Source organism: Mus musculus, chromosome 1 (genome assembly GCF_000001635.26).
Source record: "Mus musculus strain C57BL/6J chromosome 1, GRCm38.p6 C57BL/6J".
Taxonomy (NCBI): Eukaryota; Metazoa; Chordata; class Mammalia; order Rodentia; family Muridae; genus Mus; species Mus musculus.
In genome coordinates this window covers 103173998-103194095 of record NC_000067.6, presented here as the reverse complement: position 1 = coordinate 103194095, position 20098 = coordinate 103173998, and the positions used below count along the sequence as shown (strand labels likewise).

Sequence of the window (20098 nt, the reverse complement as noted above, 5' to 3'; positions counted from 1 at the left end):
CCTACTGTGAACAATGTGACACAGATTCTTCCACAGGGCCCTGATGGCATCATGTCCATACTTTCATTGCTCAGCAAGCTACATATGCTCCTGATGCATACAGTTGGTTATTTAAAAAAATCGTAACTTACTATCAGAATCCCAATCATTGTATTAATACTTAGGCATGACAAAAAGTATGCTACTGAAAGACATAAAGCCCCAAGTGAATCTCCCAGAGCCAGAAAGTTCTTATATTGTATTCAGAATTACTCTGGAAATGAATTAGTACTACTGAATTTTAAAAACAAGTACACACTTAATTTAAACATATTTGCAATGGATTGTAGTAGAGTTAAGAATAAACCTCAGCTGTGACTGTCAGGAGGAACACTATTTAGGGTCTTAAGCTGTCACCAAATCAATAAGCCTAATAATAATTGAAAGTCTTTACAATTTTCCTGTTGTATACTCCGTATGTAACAAAAAATATGCAATGTTTTCCCTACAAATGCCACATTTCCAAAATAATAAGACATTTTCCTTATATCAAAATACTAATCATACTTTGAAAACATTTAAATAATTATTTCTATTCATATTTTTGAAAATATGTTCTTGGTTTGATTCTTGTTAATTTCTATTTAATATGTGTGAGACAATTGATATAAACCTTAAAGTAAAACGTAGGACAGAATGATGTTCACTGAAGTTGAATGATCCTTTTCTGAATTTTGTTTTAATCACATACATATTACTTTAATGTGTTAAATTTTCATAAAGTAAAAAGAATATAATTTAAATATGGTTTGAAATCTACAAAGTATGTATTTAACAAAGACATAAAACATTTTAAAAGTTCCTCTAGTCTTTATCAATTTGATTTTTGATTCTGTCCATTAAGGTTTCTGTCTATCATGGTTAAGGAGTGTGGCAGATACACTTATATTAGGGGAGCCTGAAAGCAAAGCTAGAGAAAAGATTCAATTTCAAAGGCTCTACTTCCACTGATCTATTATAGGCTACTAGCACTCTAATGCTTCAGTCTTCAATACAACAGCCATTTGAGACATACCTCTCATCTAAATTGTGAAATCTCAGAACAAATTCACTTGACACTGCTGGAAGCTCTGAAATCTTTTTCTACTTCCTCTTCTCCTTTTCCTTTAATACCATCGTGAGATGCCATCAGCATGACAACACTTTCAATATATAGACTGTATGCCTGTCTAAATCTACTGCTTGGGAAAAAATTGTTCATACATATTTATGTATAGATACAAAAGCATCTGTAAAAATATTAGTTAGCAAGGATAACAATTTTAAAATAACACACACACACACAGACATATATATATATATATATGTGTGTGTATATATATATATAATATAATATATAATATATATATATATTACCAAATATAGTACCTTGTTGATGTATAAATTGTGGCACACCTATACTGTGGTGTTCAGAGGCAACTAAAATGAAGAGTACATCTGAATGCAAGGGTAAGAGGAAGTCTCCCAATTAAAAACATGCTAGTAAGTGAAGCAAGGTATGTGGATACAGCTTAGTAGGCAAGATCTCTTGCAAAGTCCTGAGTTTAATTTTCTTCTACCAGGTAAAAAGGCAAACATATCTGAGCTTGTCTGTAACCCCTTCACTGTGTGGTATAGAACAGTGCATCTATATCAGCTTATTTGGCCAAATTAGACTAATATCAAGCTTCTAGTTCAGGGGAGATCGTGTCTCAAAGGAATAAGGCAAACAGTGATAGAGAAAGGCACTCATATCCTGCTATAGCCTCCACATGCAGTCATATGCATCCATGCACAGGTATAGGCACAGGCACTCATTCACTCACATGCATGTGTCACCCATACAATATGTAAAGTAAAAGTGTTATTTTGCTGTTGTAATCAATGTTTGTATTTATGGAAAATGAGACCTGGAAGAACAGAATTCTTATATATTAACAGTGGTTAGCTTTGAAAACAGAAATAGGTTTTTGATGTTTTATTATGCTACTGCGAAACCTAGGACCTCATGTATGCTAGGCAAGCAGTGGGCTAGTTTCTCAACTCTAAAATAACTAGCTTAAACTTTGGGAACGCATACACAACTCTTTGTATTTTATGGTCTCTCATAACAGGAATGCAGTGGAAAATACCTTCTTGAAGCATGGAATAAACAACATACGATCTACTTACATACTTACAGAAATTAAGATATATGCAAGCTCACCAATGATACAGTATTGATAGGCCAGCCTTGTGTATGTAGAAAGCCATTGGATGAAGCATCTTCACATAACTGTATAGTGTGTGTGTATGTGTGTGTGTGTATCTGGGTGATGTGCATTTTTATGTATGGGTTTTTGCTTATATATGGATATATATGGTGTATGTACTTTAGGACATTAGTATGTATATGTACATGTATGTGAAGCCCACAGGTGGACCTTTGCTGTTTTGTTTTCATTGTTTAAAAATTTACTGAGTCAGGTTCTCCCAAATAACCCAGAGCTGGCTGATTCTGATAGTCTAGCTAGGATTCTTTTCTCAAGGATTGCCTGTCCATACTTCTCACATGCTTTTATGACATGTGATCAGCCATCCATACCCAGAAATTAAATGGGTACAGGGAACCTCATCCTTGTATGGCAAGAAATGTATACACTGAACAATCTTCCTATGCCTGCATGAGCATTATTTTAAAAAATTCATTATTTGATGAAAGTAAAGACAAACCTTGTAGGAAATGGTCTCACCTGGAAATTGAACAAACTGGACAAAACTAAGATAAGGGGATTTGGTATAGTGTCTGAACAGGGAGGTATTAAAACTTCATGGCAGCCAAAATTTAAGTCAACTTGTCAGGTAAAATCAGGATTTACTTTCTGGGCCTAGTTTCTGTAACAACTACAGAGTTTAGAGTAGATGCTCAATATATGTGCTCATTTTTAAACATAAAAGCCCCAATGCTCATTGTGTACTCACTTTCACCTAGAATACAGCAGGCAGTCATATCTACTCTGCTTGCTTCCACAAATTCTAGAAGTAAAATTAAATAGGTGAGGCCTGTTCTCCTCTGGAGTGAAGCCCATTTGATAATATACTCTTAATGACCACTATTTATTATCTTTCTATAATGGTCTGTGAAAAATTGAAGTCACCTGTAAATATTAACATAACAGGCTCATACGTATAATGAAATATGCACAATGGTTAAGTGTTTGCCCATGTTTTTGTCTTATAGAGAAGTCATTCACACAGCTATGCTGTGAAAAGGCAGGCTACTCACCTAAAATTCTCAATTTAAACATACCTGAAAATGTCATTAGTTAAAAAATAAATCACAACAAAAACACTCATCCTGATTCTATAGGATTATAAGGAAATTGTAGCTTACTGTTAATCTCCCATGTCCAGTTCCCATAGACTGGCAGTACCACTGTTGATAAAACTTTTAATTTCTAAACATTCACATGATTGATGCTCTACAAGACTTCCTTCCTTCTTTAGAATTGCACATATGCATATATATGTGCGAGCATCCACATTTAAGTATAAGTACTTGCAATCGCTAGAAAGGGTGTTGGATCCTGAGTGTAGTAGTTACAGATGTCCTGCATGGATACTAGGAGCCAAATTCATGCCCCCTACCTGATCAGCAAGTGCTCTTAACTCCTGAGCATCTCTAGGATTAGAAATTAATCTGTATGTAGGTGTACTTTATGTTCCATTTATAAGAAGTGAAATTTCTTCTCCATACAAGCGAAGGTCAGTTTTAATTCCTGTAAGCTTTCCTTAGAGACTGAAGTACAAAACAATGGCTTGTGCTGTAAGATTGAGGATTGACAAATGGGAACTCATGAAACTGCAAAGCTTCTGCAAGGCAAATGATACCGTCAATTAGACAAAAAGGCCACCAACAGATTGGGAAAGGATCTTTACCTATCTTAAATCAGAGAGAGGACTAATATCCAATATATATAAAGAACTCAAGAGGGTGGACTCCAGAAAATCAAACAACCCCCTTTAAAAATGGGTCTCAAAGCTAAACAAAGAATTCTCACCGAGGAATACCAAATGACTGAGAAGCACCTGAAAAAATGTTCAACATCCTTAATCATCAGAGAAATGCAAATCAAAACAGCCCTGAGATTCCATCTCATACCAGTCAGAATGGCTAAGATCAAAAATTCAGGTGACAGCAGATGCTGGCAAGGATGTGGTGAAAGAGGAACACTCCTCCATTGTTGGTGGGATTGCAAGCTTGTACAACCACTCTGGAAATCAGTCTGGCAGTTCCTCAGAAAATTGGACATAGTACTACCAGAGAATCCAGCAATACCTCTCCTGGGCATATATCCAGAAGATGTCCCAACCGGTAAGAAGGACACATGCTCCACTATGTTCATAGCAGCCTTATTTATAATAGCCAGAAGCTGGAAAGAACCCAGATGCCCCTCAACAGAGGAATGGATACAAAAAATGTGGTACATTTACACAATGGAGTGCTACTCAGCTATTAAAAAGAATGAATTTATGAAATTCCTAGGCAAATGGTTGGACCTGGAGGGCATCATCCTGAGTGAGGTAACACAATCACAAAAGAACTCAAATGATATGTACTCACTGATAAGTGGATATTAGCCCAGAAACTTTGTACAGCGAGATATAAGGGACAATTTGCAAAACACATGAAACTGAAGAAGAACGAAGACCAAAGTGTGGGCACTTTGCCCCTTCTTAGAACTGGAAACAATCACCTATGGAAGGAGTTACAGAGACAAAGTTTGGAGTTGAGACAAAAGGATGGACCGTCTAGAGACTGCCATATCCAGCGATCCATCCCATAATTAGCCTCCAAATGATGACACCATTTCATACACTAGCAAGCATTTGATGCAAGGACTGTGATATAGCTGTCTCTTGTGAGACTAGGCCGGGGCCTAGCAAACACAGAAGTGGATGCTCACAGTCAACTATTGGATGGATCGAAGGGCCCCCAATGGAGGAGCTAGAGAAAGTATCCAAGGAGCTAAAGAGATCTGCAACCCTGTAGGTGCAACATTATGAAGTAACCAGTACCCCGGAGCTCTTGTCTCTAGCTGCATATGTATCAAAAGATGGCCTAGTCAGCCATCACTGGAAAGAGAGGCCCATTGGACAGGCAAACTTTATATGCCCCAGTGCAGGGGAACGCCAGGGCCAAAAAAAAAAAAAAATGGAAATGGGTGGGTAGGGGAGTGGGGCGGGGGAGTGGGGGACTTTTGGGATAGCATTGGAAATGTAATTGAGGAAAATACGTAATAAAAAAAATCAAAAAAAAAAAAAGAAAAGAAAAGGCTAGCTGATAAATGCAAGCTGTTTAATGATGTTCATACATTAGAATTTAGCTAAGTCACCTTCCTTTGTCTGTTCCCTTTAATTAGCAGATAAATTCTTTGATCTATTTTTGGTTAAATACCTTTATGATGATTGAAATGTGTTGTAATTATAACAGATGCAGATATTAAAGAATTAAGTTAATAAAATGAAAACATGTCAGAAGTCAGTCTCCTACATTTTCAGGGTCTGGTTCACCCTCGAGAGTTCCGCTCTGGATTGTTGCTGGAGATAATGGGCATGTGCTGTTGGTAAAATGAGCCTGAAGTTTCATCAGTAATACTAAAACAGCACTGTGGATAACCATGCTTGGCCTCAAGAAGGAGCCTCTGACAAGACACATTCCATTTATTGGAAGATGATAATCACTGTGTACTACTCCTCTTTAGTGAATACTTACCGCTGATAATCTGTGCCCTATCCAGGACTTTTCAATGACACTTCTTAAAAGCAGAGAGTATTTAGGATCATAGCTTATAAGCATGACTCTAGTTTTTCAAAAGTTTTAAAAAGAGAATACGTAGTAGCAAAGAAATGGCAAATTTTGAGTAGGATAGAAAAGCAGGTTCACATGGACATAGCAGGGAAAGTTGCTTCAGACCTCAGGTTCTGCACGAAATCTCTCATAGCTGAAGATCAAAAGTTTCATCACAACTATCAGCATTTGGTTGAAGCATTTCTTCTTCCCCAGCTACAGGATATGATTTTCTAAGAAATTTTGCATATACTAAACTCTCTTATAGTAAAATTCAGGTACTAATCCCATTTTACTCCTGTAGGGACTCAAGATTCTTAACTTGAATTTTTAGTCACCCTATCACCTCAGTGACCTAAAATGGAAACAAAGAGGAAAGTGACCCCAGAAATACATTTAACAACAAAAATTATAAAAGTTTCTAAGATTTATTTTTTCATTCATGTATATGTGCATATGTATGTGAGTGGAGTGTGTTTGGATCTATTGAAGCTGAAGTTACAAAGAGTTATAAGTCTCCCATAGGGGATGATAGAAATAGAAGTCAGTTCTTCTGGAATAAACAACATGTGTTGGTGGTTTCAGTTTCATACAAGAGCTTCTATCATACTTACAACCACTTAATGCAGGTAGCACTTCCTGTAGACTTAGATCCTGGACTGAATAAGAAAAAGAAAAAGAGAGCTGACACCAGCATCTTTCTCTGTTTCCTGACGAGACACAATGTCATCAGCTATTTATTCTGCTAGGATGCCTCCTAATCTACCTAGAATCATAAAATCAGGAACCTGAACAACCCCGTTCTATTTTACACTACTTCCTCACATATTTGGCATAGCAATGAGGCAACTAACTAAAATAAGTTTCACTGGGAATGAATGGACAGCAAAAGTCTTCAAATTATCAGAATGATTTCCTTTACAAACCTTTGAACATCAGTAAAGATGAAAGGCAAAAAGCTTAGTGTTTGATCACATGTTTAAGATTACAGAATGCTGCTTTTTCTCAACCATCATATGGTCTGACTCAGCAGGAGAAAGTTGGACTTCCAGGAGTGTTATTATTCAAGAAGGCTACAGAAATCCAAATAGATTGGACCAGAAAAGAAATTCCTCCCATCATATAATAAGCAAAATACCAAATGTACAAAATAAAGAAATATTAAAAGCAGTAAGGGAGAAAAGTCAAATAACATATAGAGGCAGACTTATCAGAACTACAGCAGACTTCACACCAGAGACTATAAAAGCCAGAAGATCCTGGGCAGATGTCATACAGACCCTAAGAGAACACAAATGCCAGCACAGCCTACTATACCCAGAAAAATTCTCAATTACAATAGATGGAGAAACCAAGGTATTCCATAACAAAAATAAATGTATAACTCTTAGGAAGATTGTTCAGTCATGTCTGTAAACCTAGAGTTGCATCATAGCCATTTCTGGGAAATTTTTATTAGACAAATAAAGGACGGCCTGCTTACTTGACTACTGTAGTAAAAATCTGTCTTTCAGTATGTGAAAAAGTGGATATAATGGTGACACTGACATTGTGTTATTATTAAGTCAGTGGTGTTCTGGATGTGGTAGAAGTTACATGAGTTTTAGGACTACAGTGTTTGGAAACCCAGATAGTCCAAATTAATCTCCATTCTCTCAAGCCACTATCTGCTTTTGGTTGGCTGTTCTTCCACATGTGACAATATTGGGGTCTTCTACTTCATCTTCAGAATAACTAAAATAGAAGTCTTTGCAAGAGCCTATTAAAACATGTTGCTCAGATTTCTTAATGTAAAGGTAAACCTGTAGGGGAAGTTTGAAACCTGTTTCCTTACTCAAACCAATGCATTGACCACTTTTCCAGAATGTACATTAGGATTTACTTGTAGTCATGTTATTCAAGGAAATTCCACCTTGACAGCACATGATAATTTTAAAGTCTGTCCTGCTTCTGTCCTCGGCTCAATACATTGCTGTCTCCATCGCTTTGAACCTGAAGAACTTTCTATCATTTTCTTTCAATCATCCCTTTAGCAAACTCTAAGAGACATGAGTAAATAATGTCATCTGCATTTGTTTTTAACATTGTCTTAGTCAGGGTTTCTATTCCTCCACAAACATCATGACAAAGAAACAAGTTGGGGAGGAAAGGGTTTATTCAGCTTACACTTCTATACTGCTGTTCATCACCAAGGAAGTCAGGACTGGAACTCAAGCAGGTCAGAAAGCAGGAGCTGATGCAGAGGCCATGGAGGGATGTTCCTTACTTGCTTGCTTCCCCTGGCTTGCTCAGCCTGATCTCTTACAGAACCCAAGACTACCATCCCAGACATGGTCCCACTTACAAGGGGCATTTCCACTTTGCTCAAGAATTGAGAAAATGCATTACAGCTAGATCATGTGAAGGCATTTCCCCAACTGAAGCTCCTTTCTCTGTGATAAATCCAGCTTGTGTCAAGTTGACACAAAATTAGCCAGTACAAACATCTTCTAATTTTAAAATGTATGTGCTGTCCCTTTAGAAACTGACGGCTATGTAGGAAAGGGTGATATGACAGGTTGTATAAAAACTTGGGAAGAAATGTTAATACTACAGACTATATCCACCAACTCCAAATCTTGGGTTTGATCCTGTTGGTAGCAAAGGTAGTATATGTGGAGAGCCGTGCGGCGAGCAATTGCGTGCATGCCGTGAGCAATCGCCATTATAAGATGGCGCTGGCTTCCACTGTGCCTAACTAGTAAACAAGCCTTATGCACAAGTGCAAGAGTGAACTCATGCCTAGTCACTGCCCATCTCGCGGTGTAGTAATGGGGTGATGGGCGAGCAATGAATCATTCGCTGTCACGCCACATCAGGTGCTGAAATGTCACGCTGCGGGCTACATAAGCAGTGCCATTTTCCCGGTTCGGGGTCTTCCCTCCTGATAAGTAAGCAATAAAAGCTTTGCCGCATAAGAGTCCGGTTGTCCTGAGTGTGTTCTTGCCAGTGGGGACAAAAGCTCGGGATAAGTATATGTTAATGCCACTTTTCCTATCTTACAAGTAGACAGATATTTACTTCCTTTAAGCATCTGAACAGCTAAAGTGAAAGGGACTAGACAAAACAATAATGATACCTCAGAAGAGGGCCCAGTTTCTCACCATCTCAAAATACTATGCACTATTTCCTCCTAATTTTACCTGTTAGTGATACTGACAATGGATTCTGTTTCCCCTCTAAAATCCAAAGAGCCTATACATCTGCAGAGATAAGGAACAGACCAGATGGTATATTGATTGCACAGCAGATAAGCTCTTGAATATGGTAAACAGATGCAAAGCCCTTACCAGGATGTCAGAAGGTTTATTGGGATATTGATACTGGAAAAAGATCAATGCAGAGGAATCTTTTGTCTTCTAGTTATTAATTTAGAAATGTTTCTCGTGGAAGTAACTTGAATATTTAAAGACAACTTTTCCTCATGTTTCTATCTATACCCAAATCTCCCTTGGTTTGTGTGTTTCCAAAGAACATTTTTTTTTTTTCAGCAATCCTGAGGAAAGGTGTTGCAGGTGGCCTTTGAGTGCTGCTTTCTTTATTTTTATTTTTTATTAGATATTTTCTTCATTTACATTTCAAATGTTATCCCCTTTCCTAGTTTCCCCTCCCAACTCCCCTATCCCCTCCCTCCTCCCCCTGCTCCCCAACCCACCTACTCTCATTCCTGGTCTTGGCATTCTCCTATTCTGGGGCATAGAAGCTTCACAGGACCTAGGGCCTCTCCTCCCATTGATGACCAACTAGGCCATCCTCTGCTACATATGAAGCTAGAGCAACAAGTCCCACCATGTGTTTTCTTTGATTGGTGGTTTAGTCTCAAGGAGGTCTGGGGGTACTGGTTAATTCATATTGATGTTCCTCCTATGGGGCTGCAAAACCCTTCATCTCCTTGGGTACTTTCTCTAGCTCCTTCAGTGTAGTCCCTGTGCTCTGTTCAATGGATGAATGTTAGCATCCACTTCTGTATTTGCCAGGCACTAGGAGAGACCCTCAGGCAACAGCTCTATCAAGGTCCTGCCAGCAAGCTCTTGTTGGCATCTTCAAGGGTGTCTGGGTTTGGAGGTTGTTCATGGGATGGATCCCCAAGTGGGGCAGACTCAAGAGGGTTGATCCTTCAGTCTCTGCTCTGAACTTTGTCTCTGTAACTCCTTCCATCAGTATTTTGTCCCCCATTCTACGAAGGAGTCTGTTTCAGGGCTAATCAGTGAGTTCATATCATGGGTGTTATTTTGTGACTGGGTTACCTCACTTAGGATGATATCCTTCAGATCCATCTATTTGTCTAAGAATTTCGTAAATTCATTGTTTTTAATAGTTCCATAGTTCTCCATTGTGTAAATGAACCACATTTTCTATATCTATTCCTCTGTTGAGGGACATCTTGGTTCTTTCCAGCTTCTGGCTATCATAAATAAGGCTGCTATGAACATAGTGAAGCATGTGTCCTTATAACAAGTTGGGAGTGCTGCTTTCTTAACATTCTCTGAACATCCACTCTAGATCTCACTTACCAAATAATAAACTTTAGAACAAGCACACGACATAATTCACTGGGTTATTTCTATGCCTTTGTTTTAAGCATTAGTGTTTCCAATCATGAGTAAGTTAGGGAAACTTCTCATCACATCCTTATGAGAAAATGTAAAACCTAATTGTGGTTGGCTATATTTTCTCTGAATATAACCATCTCAGTATCTATCACAGTTATTTTTATCATTGCTATGACAAAATATCTGACAAGAGAGAAGGAAGTTTTTTTTTTTTTCTGGTTTATAGTTCTAGAGGATACTATTGGCAATTGGAAAGAAAGCAATGTCAACAGGGCAGGCAACAGAGGGTCATACTATCTTTACAGTGGAAAAACAGAGTGTACAAGAAGTAGGCCCTACTACTGAACATCAAGGCCCACTCCCAGTGATCTACTTCCTCCAATGAGGCTCCATCTCCTAGTGTTTCCTTCACCCTTCTGAAACAGCACCTCCATTTGGGATTCATGTGTTCAAACACATGTGCTTATGGATCACATTTTACATTGTAATGAGAACAATATTTTCTTGTGCCCAGGAGGACAGTGACACTTTATCCACAGAATTATCCACTTTTTTTGGTATAAAAACAAGTAACAAGAGAGATCGGCCTGATTATAGAACTCAGATGCCCTCCTTCAAGGATACTTAGAGCAATGAAATCCAGGATCATGTGCCTTATAGGCACTTCTCCACTCACATCTAAAGAGGCATAGGATGAAGATGTAATGGCTCCCATTTAAAGAACAAAATGATGATTCAATTAAACCCTCACTGGAGAGTTCCAGATAGATTGCCCATATTGAAGTACCTCAGACTCTACCCTCATAGAACAGTCATTTCAGGCTAATTAGGGAGTTCCTTCCTACTGTGATAATCCCCAAGAACATTTACTGGAAATCTTAGATATTAGTATATTCTTAGTTGCAGTATGTTCTTTAAAAGCTTTCAATTTTAGAGAAGAACTCAGATATATGTTTTACCGAATAATGTAATCTTTTTATAACACCCACTCTTTTAACATGCTCCCACACATGGGGTGGGCTGTATTAGGAATCTGTTTGTGGAGGTTATTCAGCATAAAGTTTTCCCAGTCTCTGTTTTTGCAGCTCACCAAGCTAAAGCTGAGAAGCTAAACATCTTGACCAGAAAGTGAGAGACACATAGTTTTCTTAGAAGAGGATTGCTAGAAGAAAAGGAACCATATATGGAGAGAGAAAATTGCATTTTATGACATATTTGGCTGCAGGAAAATTATTGTATTGTTTTTTTTACATGATCTATCAAGTGTATAAAACAAATTGCTTGCATTTTCAAAAGTAAATATCCTTAGGATACAGTAGTAGAGTCCAATGGCAATAAGCCCTGATTTCTTAATTGATATTGCTGCCTCCACATGATGTCCATTTATGTAAGTTCAGGACTGGGATTGGATGATATCTAAGGTTCTCCCTTAATTGTATTGCTAGGTGTGGGTAACACAGGGAATGTAAATTTGTAATTTGTAGAAGGGGCCTGCCTTTCTACAATAAAGCTCTAAAACCATAGACTGTTTCTGTTCAATAAGGACTAGACTAAGGACTCTCACCTGCGTGGGAACCTCTCTCCCTCTGCCCTCTTCTGGTATCTCCAGGACCTGGTGCTGCTCCAGGGCCCCTATTCTGTTCTCAGTTCCTCTGCCAGCTCCAGCGTGGGATGCCAGAGACTGAGAACCTGGTACTGGGAGCTGCCCCTTGTTCACACCCTGCTGTGTGGGGTTAGTGTCTTCACACAGCCAGATGAGCAACCTGAGCTGCATGGAAAGCATCTGGCAGTCCTCCAGTGCCTGCCTGCCCAGAGCACAGGAGCTCTAGCTAAACGCAGGCTCTCTCCCTCCGCCATCTTTTCCTACAATTCCCCACCTTATTTTTTTGAGGCATGTTCATTTGCTAGACCCTGTAGGTAAATATGATTATTGTTGTTGTTTTGCTGCTGCTATTGCTCTAACTAGTCTGGCAGCAAGATAGCTTACATCTTTGGCTCTAGCAGTACTAGGGTTACAGGTGGTCATGTGTTACCACAGATAGCTTATTACTTATGTAATACATAATACATAAAATGCTGCACCCAACAATTACTTTGAAAGATTCTCCCTTGCCAGAAATATAGATTATGGCAAGTTCCATTTCCTGAAATAGCTTTGTTTTTGGAGATTCTAAATTAGCACATTTTAATGAAGCACACATTTTATTACCTGCTTTCCCAGCTCCTCAAATGGAAACAAATAAAAGGCACATTGATCAGATGTCACTATGGTGTATTAAGAATCCCATGTGCAATGATATTATCAGAAAGGGTATATAAATGTTTCATCTAATTATAGCAGTCATTTCAAGCATTAGCTGAGAACATGTTCTGCATGGAAAATTTTGCATGTTCTCATGTTCCTCAGTAAAGACACCCGATGTTTTTCATCTCTTTTTCCCTGGACTGGGACACTTGTTATCTGAAGTTCCATAACTGTGCCAACATTTTTTTATAACTTATGCTTCTATCGAAATCTGCTGGTATTCATTTTTAGTCTTCCCACTCTTGAGCGCGCCCCCAACTCGCCAGCAAGAATGACGCCACAGCAGGATCCTTCTGCACACGTTTATTCAGTCCTGTTTCTTCTTTCTTTATATCTCCCTTGTTTATATATCTCCCTTGTTTTTATATCTCCCTTGTTTATATCTCCCTTGTTTTTATATCTCCCTTGTTTATATCTCCCTTGTTTATATCTCTCCCTTGTTTTTATATCTCCCTTGTTTTTATATCTCCCCTGTTTTTATATCTCCCCCGAACCCTGGGCCTCTCACTCTTTTATACTCTCAGTTCCCATCCACGCACAGCAGGCCACGCCACCTCACCAGGCATGCAGCTTCAGCTAATCAGGGCAGCAGGGGCAAATCTCCACCAAATTGGATTCACCTGTATCCTGGTACACCTGAGCAGCACTCAAGATGTTTGTGTCTTATATGAGGAAGTCAGGTGCAACTCATATGACTTAGCTGCAGTCCCTGGCGCCTTTGGGACTGCCGCCACACCCGCTCCTAACATCTCCCCCTTTTTTCTTTTCTGGCAGAGAGAATGTCTGTAGATAGCCCCCCGCAGCCATGCCCCTTACCCGTCCTTGGGTGACAAACAGCATTGGTTTGATCCCTGTCTTAGGTTGGTGACATGCCCAGGGAGTCTTATCACTGACTACCTCTCTATCATGCCAAGCCACTCCTGGGGAGATTGTGTTTTGCTTGCGGCAGGTGCATCAAAAGGCCAGGATGTTACTTAACCTATGGCCAGATCTTAATTGCTGCAAGCAAGCCTCATGGGTGAAGGTAGAGGTCTGATCCCCAGTGTGCAAGCATAGGGGCCCTACACAAAACCATCCCTTGGGCTCATCACCCAGAGAGGTCTTGGCCAGCTCCCGTGTCGTTTTTCCTGGGGGAAGGGAACTAGGACACTGAACCTTCATGCAATCAGACGTGCCTTCCACAGGATGCCAACAGCAAGCTATCCTCTGTGCAGTGCTTAGCCTCGCACCCCACGGCATAATGCAGCATAATTTTTTTAGAGCGGCAAACCGAATCTGAGGAGATTGTCCCTCCTCCACTGCAGCAAAAGCCTATGCTACCTACCATGGCGAAAGTGCGGGCCGCACACTCTGCACCTAACACATGTGCCAAACACAAAAAACACACACACACTATAACAAGCATACATCCCAGGGCTCTCATCCCCGCTCATCTTCCCTGAAGCAAGGGATAGATAGCCAGCGGGGCTATCTCTTTAAGGGGAATTCAGGGATCAAAAAGGCATAGAAAAATTTGAACGTCATGTCAAGCTGGTATCGGCTTCTGGAATACCGAAAGGATCTCTCATCTCGGCTCCATCCTTTGTGCTTGTGGGATCATCCACCACATCCACAGGGGCAACTGGATCAGGACGCTCATTCTTGCAGCGTCTCACCAATCTCTCCGGCACCCAAAGAGGTTCCGTCTGGTCCTGTGGAAACACACAAACAGACCCTCTCGCCCACGTCAACACCTGATCTACTCGATCCCCAGGGGGGATGGACACAATACCTCGTGGTGATGAGACCATAACCTCAATCACCTGTGTGTCCATCTGGGGAGTCAATATGAGAGTCAAGTTTTCACTGCTGAGGAGGCATAGGGAGGAGGCACAGAAGCTAATTTGCCTTCCTCCTCCGCCTCGGCTCTTTTGTTTTGTCCTTTCTGTTCACCTGATTTTACTGTGTCTTCTTTCTTTTTCCTTTTTCTTTTTAAGCCCTTCTCCTCTTCCGACATACTTTCTTGTTGCTCTGTAAGGATTTTCTGACCTGTCTTGACTGCCTCTCGATTCAAACAGTAACAGAGTCCATATATCAGAACAAACAAGACCAAAACTATCAGACCTACCCACAAAGGGTCAATGGGAGAAAAAAGCATAACTACACAGCGAGGATCTATTGATCACTACACTGAGCTTATCATAGTTCCTTAACTTGTCCCCAAACCGGGAACCTTAACTTGTCCCAAGCCGGGAACCTTAACTTGTCCCAAACCCGGGAACCTTTCGTTACCTTGTGCCTGCTTCCTGGCAACTTTATGATTGCCTCTATTTTATCCGAGGTCCTTCCCAAACTCCTGGGTTACTTTGTGCCTACTTCCTGGCAACTTTATGCTCACCTCTATTTTATCTGAGGTCCTTCCCAAACTCCTGGGGTCGCAAATTTCACTCACCGTGAACTTACCCTGCCAGCAACCACTGACTGCTGAAAGTTCTGAACTCGGTGGGGGAGTCGGTTCCCCGTACGGGCCACCAATTGTCGCGCCCGCTCTCAATCAGCAAGAACGACGCGACCACCAGTCCTTCTAACAGCAGTTTATTCATTCTTCATCTTTCTTCTTTCTCTTCATCATTGCCCTTCCCCAGCTGAAGAGTTCTGAATCCACGCTGGATCCTTCTCAACAGTCTGTTTTACGGGAACCTTTATTAACCACTCCTTCCCCGTGATGCAGTTCTGAATCCTTCCTGTAGCAGGGGGTCTTCGCTCATGCCTGAAGATGTTTCTTGTCCCGGGTTTTGGCACCAACTCTTGAGCGCGCCCCCAACTCGCCAGCAAGAATGACGCCACAGCAGGATCCTTCTGCACACGTTTATTCAGTCCTGTTTCTTCTTTCTTTATATCTCCCTTGTTTATATATCTCCCTTGTTTTTATATCTCCCTTGTTTATATCTCCCTTGTTTTTATATCTCCCTTGTTTATATCTCCCTTGTTTATATCTCTCCCTTGTTTTTATATCTCCCTTGTTTTTATATCTCCCCTGTTTTTATATCTCCCCCGAACCCTGGGCCTCTCACTCTTTTATACTCTCAGTTCCCATCCACGCACAGCAGGCCACGCCACCTCACCAGGCATGCAGCTTCAGCTAATCAGGGCAGCAGGGGCAAATCTCCACCAAATTGGATTCACCTGTATCCTGGTACACCTGAGCAGCACTCAAGATGTTTGTGTCTTATATGAGGAAGTCAGGTGCAAGTCATATGACTTAGCTGCAGTCCCTGGCGCCTTTGGGACTGCCGCCACACCCGCTCCTAACATCCCACAAAGATTGAAAGCAAAATCTGCTAACACAAATGCCCTCTTTTTGATGATCCCAGCTCTACAATCCCAGCTATGTGGAAGCCATGTGCTTTCCCTGCATGGCCCATCAGCATGACTACAGCAACTCTTCAGAACTATAGCATGTCAACTAAATTTAAGGCATAGTGGATTGTAAGACAGTTGCTAGCTTCTCATGAAATACATATTACCAAGAAAACTATCATGTGCTGTTAGTTATGAAATGTATCCCAGTACTAGAGATTTCAAAGGCAACGGCAAAGCACTTTAACTTGGTGGAACATACAAGCCATGATCTGTTTTCTTGCCCATTTTTCGCACTACATCCTCTTAGCTTTCATCTACTCTCACTCTTGCCAAGCATGATTTTGCCTCATATTTTAAAATGTAATTCCATCATCTATCCAAAGTCCTTCCATTTCATTTCCCATTTCTTACAGTGGTATGAACTTACTGGTACCACATGTTCTTATTGGTAACACATGTTTCACAAATCAGGGTATATTTCAGTTTTTAACAATGGATAATTAATGTAGCCAAGAACATCTAACACCAACATATAGGTATGCACTTAGCAAATACTATATACTTGTTGCCTCATTCATATTGTAAGAAGGTATGCAGAGTTAGAAGAATAAGACAGATAGATGTAGAAGGAACATGGGAAAATACTGCTGAGATTTAGCATAGATTCTTTTTATCTTTCTGACTTAAAATATAAAACCTCCTACCATAAGAGAAGCCAAATCCAAGAGAGATACAACTAGAAACTCAATGCCATGCTGGATATCTGGGTTGTAGAATAAAGATACTTATTTGTACTAGTCTACTGTCTGGTCTCTTTAGAACTAAAGAAAGAGTGGTTGGGGTTGGTGGCAGCTAGGACCAGGCATCCCCAATTAAGGACATTCTTAAAGAGCACAGCCACAACCTTAAGTTTTTGACATTATAGGAAGGACAACCATAGCAGGTGAAGAGTGAATTGGTTTAGGGAAATCAGATCCTCCCTCCTTTATGCTTTACTCTTAACTTTAATGTAATCAAATATGTTTATGTATAAATTTTTAATTCTTTCATAAATTTATATTTTGATTTACTCTTCATATCCCATTTACTGCAAGTTAAAATAAAAAGAGACTCAACTAATTTAAACCATTTTCCCTGGGCCTGAAATCTCTTCAGCAATATTTTCCATTAGGTAATTCAATTATATCTAACATGGCTAATGTTTGTGGATTAGAATTTTGCTTACAGAAATGCATATTGCAAACACTGAGAATGGGTAGGGGATGAGGAACAGAATAGACAAGATAAAAATTACCTGTCTTTCATGCTCCACAGATCAATGTGTAAGTCACTAAAATTCCCCAGAGAACCTTGATGAACTGAAATGATGTCCTTAGGCTGGTTATCAATAGAGATGAACCTCATGCAGCCTTGAAAGCATTAATGGGGTTTAAGCATTGGAAATCTGTGGGATTGTCTGGACACCCTGTGGGACATAGAGAAAGATGAAAAATATTGAAATTATCTGTTATTGCCATGGAAAACTATTGATAGAAGACCTTGAGGTCTAAATATTTGAACATTTTTTTCCACAATAGGGCATACTTTTGTCATAAATCCCAGCTCAGGAAAGCATGCAAAAATAATGCAAAATGGGTATGTTCAATCACTATAAAGTAAAAGGGTACCAAAGGAAATATCATTGGTAGAACATTTTCCCTAGTCTCCACCTTGCTTCTCATGTCTGTTATGTCTCTCTGTTTCTGTCTCTGTCTCTCTCTCTCTCTCTCTGTCTGTCTGACTATGTGTGTGTGTGTGTGTATGCTGCACAGTGGAACACATAGTACTTCCTGTAGAAACCAGAGGTTAGTCTCAGGATGTCTTTCTCTGCTACTTCCCATTTGATTTTTTCAGCTAAGGTATCATTGTGAACCAGGAGTTCACCAATTTACCTAGATTGGCTGACTGTGAGATCCAAGGCTTTGCTTTCACTCATCACTTATCATTTTAATTTGTGTAACACCTCTACTCCCCTACTGGTGAGTGTTGTGACCTGCATAGCCTTGGTTGTCTCCAACTCTTGGGAGCCTGTTTGTCTCAGCCTTGCCAGTACTGAAACTCAAGGTATCTCATGTCATGCCCACTACTTTATATGGCTACTGTGATTCCAAACTCAGTTTCTCATGATTGCATGGCAAGCATTTTACACACACACACACACACACACACATACACACACACACGCAAACACACACACACACACACACACACACACACACACTTCATTCCTGTTGAAAGCCTCTTTATTTTTCCTTTCGATGTTGCTCTTCACATACTTTTCACATATTCTATGCTTTTAGAAATGCTTGTGTGTCTTAGTAAACACATGAAGTTCACAATGTAATTCTGAATTATACTTTCTAAGGAAATTATACTTGGTAAGGATGGCAGCTCAGTAATTTTCTGGTGAATTGCTGCAGATCATTAACAGGATAAGCTCCGGAGAAAGGTACACTCAGGAAACAAGCAGGATTGTTGACATGCTGTGCAAAGCAAATCCAGACATTAAAAGAACTGTAGGCTTAAATGCATGTACATATTGGCTATAATAGCAATTACAAAAGGTTAATACCACACCTCTTAAAGTATGTTCTTTTAAAAACATGAATACATTATACCAGTTTAGCATCACCTACAGTCAGGCCAACCTACTCCTCATTAAGATAGGTGGAGGTCAACAGTTATATGAGTATGTTGGTCTTAAAAACTCTATCTCTGTGGCTACAATAGTTTCAGAGCATATGGTAATATGAGCTTGACAATATGGCAATATGTCATAAATAAAGGGAAATTATTTCTGCCATCTTTAATAGACAGTCTCTGTAAGACTGAAACTTAACATCTGGTAAAGAGCTCAAAGACAGACTATAAAATTGAGATACTGCATCTCCTAATTGAAACTGTAGAGAGAATTTATGGGAGTTGACTAGTGTTGCTCAATCTCATTTTTGTGTTGTTGTTCCTTAAATTTACAGTCTGTATGTGGAAGGTTTGTTCAAACACGGTTCAAAGATAGTTCAAAGATTTATCAGTGAAGATAATCTTCATGTTCTAAATCTAGCAATATCAAAGCCTAACCATAATTATCAATGTTCTAGCTGGCAGGAGGAGAGACATTACCTCTGTGATATTTCAGACACCTTCATCTGTGTAATACCAAGTGAAATTTCCTCTGTTCATGGTGCCATGTCGACTAATATCATTATAACAGTCTTTTTCAGGCAATCATATTATTGAGAAATCATACATTAGCCTCATCATGTCAATGTGATAATATCTTGAAGCAGCCATATTGGTCCTTTGGTTCTGCCATATATTTTTTTGTCCCTGTTCTGTGACTTTCTTTTTTTTTAATTTTTATTTTTATTGGATATTTTCTTCATTTACATTTCAAATGCTATCCCAAAAGTCCCCTATATCCTTCCCCCCGCCCCACCCTGCTCCACTACCCACTCACTCCCACTTCTTGGCCCTGTCTTTCCCCTGTACTGGGGCATATAAAGTTTGCTAGGGGCCTCTCTTCCCAGTGATGGCCAGCTACATTCCTAGAAGCCATGTGTGAAGTCTTTACACTCCAGGGGCAAGGGCATTCATACCCAAGCCATAGTTCTAATTAGGGAGTTCCATTCTAGCTGACCTTCTCATGAATAATGCAATACTCTAGTTCCTCCTCAAACCACAGCCTGATCTACTTCCTAAACCATTATTGTATATAGGAGTGACTTGGCTTTTATTCTAAGTGATTGTGTTGGGGGACTTTCTACTAATATGTAGTGTAGTCTGCTATATGTAACTATAATAAGAATTCTAAACTTACTTTGCTTAGCTTTCCCTGAGATTTCTAAATCTATGTAGTAGATTGTAATTTCTGATTTCTTTCACTATCTCTCTTGCAATAATAGAGGCAATTATGAATATGACTGAATTGGTAACATTCTTACTGAATTTCAAGCCTAGGTCCAGCTCAAGGAC

At 39.7% G+C, this 20098-nt stretch overlaps 1 pseudogene; it reads right to left on the bottom strand.

Moving 5' to 3' along the window:
* Gm18728 (predicted gene, 18728) overlaps positions 1-20098 on the bottom strand; it is a 429487-nt pseudogene that overhangs the window by 206980 nt on the left and 202409 nt on the right.